The 6,627-nt window shown below is 34.9% G+C and overlaps 1 pseudogene; it reads left to right on the forward strand.

Moving 5' to 3' along the window:
* Positions 1 to 1,295: 1,295 nt before the first annotated feature.
* On the forward strand, positions 1,296 to 1,730 carry LOC107137554 (annotated as a pseudogene).
* Positions 1,731 to 6,627: the final 4,897 nt, after the last annotated feature.

Genomic DNA, 6,627 nt, shown 5'->3' on the forward strand with positions numbered 1-6,627 from the left:
CAGAAAAAGTTGCAACACTTTTCCATCCATAGGTCAGAAGCAAAAAAAAAAATAAGTCAATGAAGTATACATGAATTGTTTAAAAATTATTAGAAAATGTAATCCGTGTGATAGGTTTCAGATTAAATATGTTCATAAATGGAATCACCCCAGAAGAAAATATGCAGCAGATCAAATAATTAAAGACATAATTCAAAACAAGTAAAATACACCTCCACAAATTAAAGGGGATACTTTGTCCAGGATATATAATAACCTGACTCAACCATAACATAAATAAAATTAAGGCTGCTAGAACTCAAAAATAAGAATCCTGAGCTAGGTGTGGTGGAACCTACCTGTAGCCTCAGCTTCTTGGGAGGCTGAGGAAAGAAGATCCCTTGAGCTCAGGAATTTAGCTAGACTGGCAACATAGCCAGAAATCATGTCAAAAATAAATAAATGAATGAATAAGAATCCTCTAGACAGAGAAGCATTCCCATAAAAAACATAACCCATAAAGCCAGTAAACTGCCTTTCAAATATAAAGATCAACATGAGCACTTTTAAAATAACTTTTGAAATAACTTGAAAAATTAGGGTGAAAAGAAGGCATTGGCACTGAAATAAAAACAAACACAATCCTATGTTGCTTTATGATGGGGCTATGACCTGAGAAATGCACTGACAGACATTGTGTCATTTTGCAAACATCACAGTAAATACTTTCACTAAGATGTCACTAGGCAGTGCAATCTTATGGAACTGTCATCATACATATGGTCCAATCTTGACCAAAACATCACTATGGGTCACATGACTATGTAGCAATTGTGGTTGTAGAGCAAAAGGTGCAGTTCTAAACTCTGATAGGGAAGAAATGAGGTAGCCAACAAAACTTGGGAGAGGAAGGGCCCAAAAAATGGGATGTCGTCTAAGTAGAATGGCTTCCTCACAGTTAAAAGGATTCCAGAGCTGATCAATCCATATTAGAAGCTAACTCCTGTCAAGAGTACAAAAATATCAATTTTTAAAAACTAACAAATTATGAAAGTGAAAGTTGATACATAATTTCTAAAGGAGTATTTCTTAATCCAGAAGAATACTATTGAGTATGAAGAACATTTAATAATGTATGTACATGTTTTTCAATAATCACAATAAATGGGGTTCATTTTTGGCATTTGTTGGGTGGGGCAAGAAATGAAAAATACCCTCCAATACCTGTGACAGTCTTGTACAATGGCAGATTTTCCCTCCGGTAAAAATTAGTAGGTTTCCCATTTTAAAACACTGGATTCGACAAGGGAGAACTTATGATCATAACAACCATCGCTGCCGCTGTCCCTGCTGCCTGTGCTGGGGAGCCTCTGTCCCCCATGAATTGCTCCCGAAAGGCGAGGCAAAGAAAACTGAGGAAGAGCTGGAAGACGATGAGGAGCTAGATGAGACCCCGTCAGAGAGACTCAGGGGTCTAAAGGAGATGTTCCCGGAGAGGGTCCGGTCAGCGGCCAGAGCCACTTTTGATCTCTCCCTCTTTGTGACTCAAAAGTACACAGGTTTTCCAAGGCAGCCTTGTGGATTGGGACCACTCCTTTATGATGCTGGTTCTTCCTGTTGTCTTTGAGACTGAGAAGCTGCAAATGGAGAAACAGCAACAACTGTAGCAGCAGCAGATACTTCTAGGGCCTAATACAGGGCTGTCGGGAGGAATGCCAGGGACTTTGCCTTCACTTCCTAGAAAGATCTAAATGGTTGCTGCTCTATTTGAAATGTCTTGATGGGAGAAAATTGAAATTTGTGTTTGACCTGCTGATTATTGGGGAAATATATATATATAATTTTTTTTTTTAAGAAACTATGGCACATTGATCCAAACCCTCTCAAGGAGAGACTCCCAACTTTCAACTGTGCCCTCCATGCTGTCCTCAATGTTTCTTCTGTCCTCACTCTGATACCAGAGTGCAGCTATGCAGATAGTTGTTCCAGCTCTGGCCATCTTACCTTCTCTAGTAAATTGCTCCTAACTAGAAGATCTCCTCACTATATTATTGAGGGGTAGAAACTGATGCCCCACAATGGGAGGGAAGGATCCCTGACCATTAATGACTCCTTCCTTCCTTTCTTTCTTTCTTTCTTTCTGGATGGAGATGCTGGGGGAAGACATGCACATATTATGAAACTGACAAATTGCACTGTAGCTGTCTTGTAAAGCCCCAGGAAGCCCCAGGAATACTGGAGAGAAGGGAGGCTGGTTGCAGCTTCAGACACCAAATGGGGATAATGAGTGTGAAGGACAGAGGCTCAGTTTCCTCTGCACATTTTGGCTATTAGAGGTGTGCAAAAAAAAAAAAGTCAGTGCTCACCGTTTTTATTTAAATATTAAGAATTATTCCAACTCAAAACCAAAGAACTTATGAATAGTCTATAAAGTAAAAAATATAGTGAATCACTACAACCAAAATACAAGCCTCTTAATTACCAGAAGTAGGGCACACATACACATAAAAACTAAAGTTGAAAAAAAAAACCAGAAGAAGAGAAAGTATGGACCAAAATAAATGGGAGAAAGTATACAAGGCAAATAAAAGAAAGCCAGAGTAGTTTTAATTTTTTTACTTTAATGTTTTTAAAACTTGCATGCAATTAAAAAGAACACTTAAATGAAACAAAGGCAACACTTTATATGCTAAAAGATGCAACCTACAGTGAAGATTTAACAGTCATGCACCAAGTAACATTCATTAATATTCATAACTCAGAAACTATGGGAGATAGAAATAGAAAGGAAAAAAAAAATTAGGAATAAAGAACGCATTTTGTCTCTCTCAATCCATAGCAGTTCAAGTAGAACAACAACAACAAAATAATTATGGAAGATCTAAACAAGACAATTAATAAGGTGGGTGTAATTGCTATGTGATAAATGGTTCATTCTGTAAGCACAAAATAAACCTCCTTTCCAAACACTCATGAAATTGTCAGAAAATGTGCAAATTGTAAGCCACAAAAAAAAACTCAATAAATTTCAAAAGTAGAAACAGCTAAGACAAAAATTTCTCTTTTTAAAATTATAATTATTAGCACATATTAATTTTACAAATTAATGGGATGCATTGTAATATTTCCATATTTTCATGTATTGTGCCTAGATCATGTTCCTTCACTCTTCTGCCCTCACTAGGTTCCCTTCTCTCCAGACCCCTGGCTATTTTGCTAATCCCTAATGTTACTTCTATTTTTAGGTTACCTTTTTTTGTTGTTGTTTTTAATTTTCACATATACGAGAAAACACTCCAAACTTCTCTGTATCTGTCTTATTTCACTTAACACAATGTTCCATTTTGCATTCATTTTCCTGAAAATCACATAATTTCACTTTTCTATATGACTTAAGTAATATTCCATTGTGTGTGTGTGTGTGTGTGTGTGTGTATATATATATATATATATATATCATATTTTCTTTATCTGTTCTGTTCACAAACATCTAGGCTTATTCCATATCTTGGCTATTTTGAATAGGGCCACAATAAACTGCATACACAGTGCCTCTTTCATATGCTGACTTCATTTCCATTGGATATATATCCAGGAGTGAGACGGCTGGATTATATGGTAGCTCCATTTTCATACTGTTCTCTCTCATGGCTATATTAATTTATATTCCCACAAACAGTATCTAAGTTTTCCTTTTTCTCCACATCTTCACCATCATTTGTTATTATTTTTTATAACACTCATTGTTATGGTTCATCTGAATTGTCAACTGGAGTGGATTAAAAAATGTCCAAGAATAAGAGACTTCTGGGTATGCTAATGAGGATATTTCTAGGAATGACTGTATGTGGGGCAACAAACTGAGGGGAAAACCCACCCTAAATGTGGGTAGCACAGTCCAATCAGTTTGGGGTCTGGATGGAGCAAAAATTGGAAGGCTGAGGAAGCAAGAGCACTTGCAAGCTCAATTCTTCTTGAGCACGTGCTTCAATTGCTGCTGCCTTTGCCCAAGGACCTTGGACTCCAGCTCCTTCACTCTTCCAAAGTGGACTCTGACTGCTGACAGTCCAGAGAGTTTCCAGACCTTCAGTTCAGGACTGGTGTTGCGTCATTAATCTCTCTTGTTCTGAGGCTCCAACTTCTTGGACTGGGCAGCTACTGGTTCTTCAAGCTGCTCAGTCTGCAGACAGCCATTGTAGGTCTATCTGCTTCTGTTTGTTTAAGCCAATCTAATAAATCCCTTTATGTGATTAATCATGCCTGCAGTTTATTGTGGCATATATATCCTGTTGTTTCTGTTCCTCTAGAAAATCCAGACTAATGCAATTGTTCTGACTGGGGTGAGATGGGATCTCATTATAGTTTTGGTTTGGGTTTCTTTGATGGCTAAAGATATTGTAATGGTGAATTTGAATTGTCAACCTGCAGATGGCCACTGTAGACTATCCAGCTTCTGCTCCCCTAAGCCAAACCAATAAATCCCCCCCTTTTAAATTATCTTCTAGCTATCTTTATTCATATAATATGATATTGTTAACTACAGTCACCTTTCTTTTTTAGTTTTTTTACTTATCTGACAGCAGAATGCATTACAATTCTTATTACATATATAGATAATTTTTCATATCTCCTTTTTATAATTGTACTTCCTGTTGATTCTGTTCCTCTAGAGAACCCTGTCTAGTACAGATATCAAGCATTTTTTATTAGTTATTTACAATTCTTCTTTTGAGTAGCAAAAGATAAAATTATCAGATCACAACACAATAAAAAGAGAATTAATTTTTATAATACCCCCAAAAGGCCCTCATAAATGGTTAAAGAAAATACTCTTTGAGGGTATTCACAGGTTAAAAATAAGATCTAATTCAAAATTTAAGAAAAAAAAAAGCAGAAAAATAGAGTTAAAAGTACTAAAAATCATAGGATGGAATGTTTATCAGAAGAATAATACAGATAACAGCTTCTCAGAAATTGTAGAAACCAGGAGACAATAGAATAATTTCTTTAAAGTACTTACAGAAAAATGATTGTTAATTCAGAACTCTGTATCTGGTCAAAATATTATTCAGAAGAAAAAAAAGATAAAGACAATTTTCAGGTAAATGAACATATAGCTAAGGTTCCAAAAAGATTGATCCACCTCAGGGAAGGTAAAAAAGTAGCAAAAGAGAAAGAAAATGGAAATGGAAATTTGAAAACAAATGGTTTTGAAGATTTAAACTGAACTATATGAATAATTACATTAGATGTCAGTGGAGTTAAAAATCTATTTAAAAGCTAGGGTTGTCATGCTGGGTATAAAAACAAGCTCCAATGATAGAATCTACAAAAAAAAAATTAAAAACCAAAAAAATGTTTGAATGGTTGCATGGAAAATATATACAATGTATGTAGAAATGATAGGAAAACTTATAAAGTTTAAAATGCCCATATCAATGGAATATACATCAATACAAATAATATTTAAATGAATAAAAATTGGTGGTTTCTAATGATAAAAGGGGAATTTCTTCAGAAACTCCTAAAAATTACAAATATGTATTCACCAAATAAAAGAGCTTCAAAATTCATAAACTATAGCAGGATCCTGACAAATCCATAATAATAGATGATATAAGTGTCTCTCTTAGTCACTGATGGGACAAATAGAAAGTGAAAACTATAAGTACATAAAGATCTGTGGGACATCATCAAATGACTTTCCCTCGTGTACATTTTTAGAACAGTACTACCAATGATTGCAGAAAATGTGTTCTTCTCTTATATACATAGAGCATTAACCACAGTTGATCATCTGTCCAGACATAAAATATGTCACAATAAACAAGAGATCAAAATAGAATGATGTTACAATTTAAATGTCCCCACTCAAAATCTTGGCTGTACAAAGCCATTGCTATGGATGATTGCCTGATAGTCCCGCAGACCATTCTCCCTCTAACCCACCAAAACCTATCCCCAGGCTAGATTAGCTCTTGGGGTGATTCCACCTCATTTCAGTCTTTCCAAACAACTACTTTTCTGAATGTACTCCCAGGTAACTTTATTTTATAAAAGCATCCTATAATAGTATGTTCAGAAAAATAGTTTTCTGTGAGAGTATAAGACTCAATGCTGTGAAAATATTTCAGTAGGCAATGCAGAGTTTAAAAGTATATATGTACCACAATTATATATGTGTAATAAGAATTGCAATGCAAAATAAAAATAAAAAACAAAGTACACGTATAAAGGCATGAATTGGCATGAACATACTTTATATACAAAGATATGAAAAATTGATGCTCTAAAAAATAAAATAAATAAAAATTAAAAGTCAATATAAAATATGAATGGACAAAGCATTTACTCTTTAAAATTTTTTTTTCTAATTGTAGATGGACAAAGTGCCTTTATTTTATTTGTTTATTTTTATGTGGTGCTAAGGATTGAACCCAGTGTATCACACAAGCTAGGCAAGTGCTCTGCCACTGAGCTACAGCCAAGCCCAGCATTTACTCTTAATGTTTTCCCTCCACCATCTCCCTCCATCCTCACAGGTGACCACTAATACTGGTTTCTTATATTTTCCCTAGAATTTTCTAAGTAAATAAAAATACCATTTTATTTTTTTCTTGTTTTTTTTTTTTTTTTTTTTTTTTTAAA

Source organism: Marmota marmota, unplaced genomic scaffold, assembly GCF_001458135.2.
Source record: "Marmota marmota marmota unplaced genomic scaffold, marMar, whole genome shotgun sequence".
Classification (NCBI taxonomy): domain Eukaryota; kingdom Metazoa; phylum Chordata; class Mammalia; order Rodentia; family Sciuridae; genus Marmota; species Marmota marmota.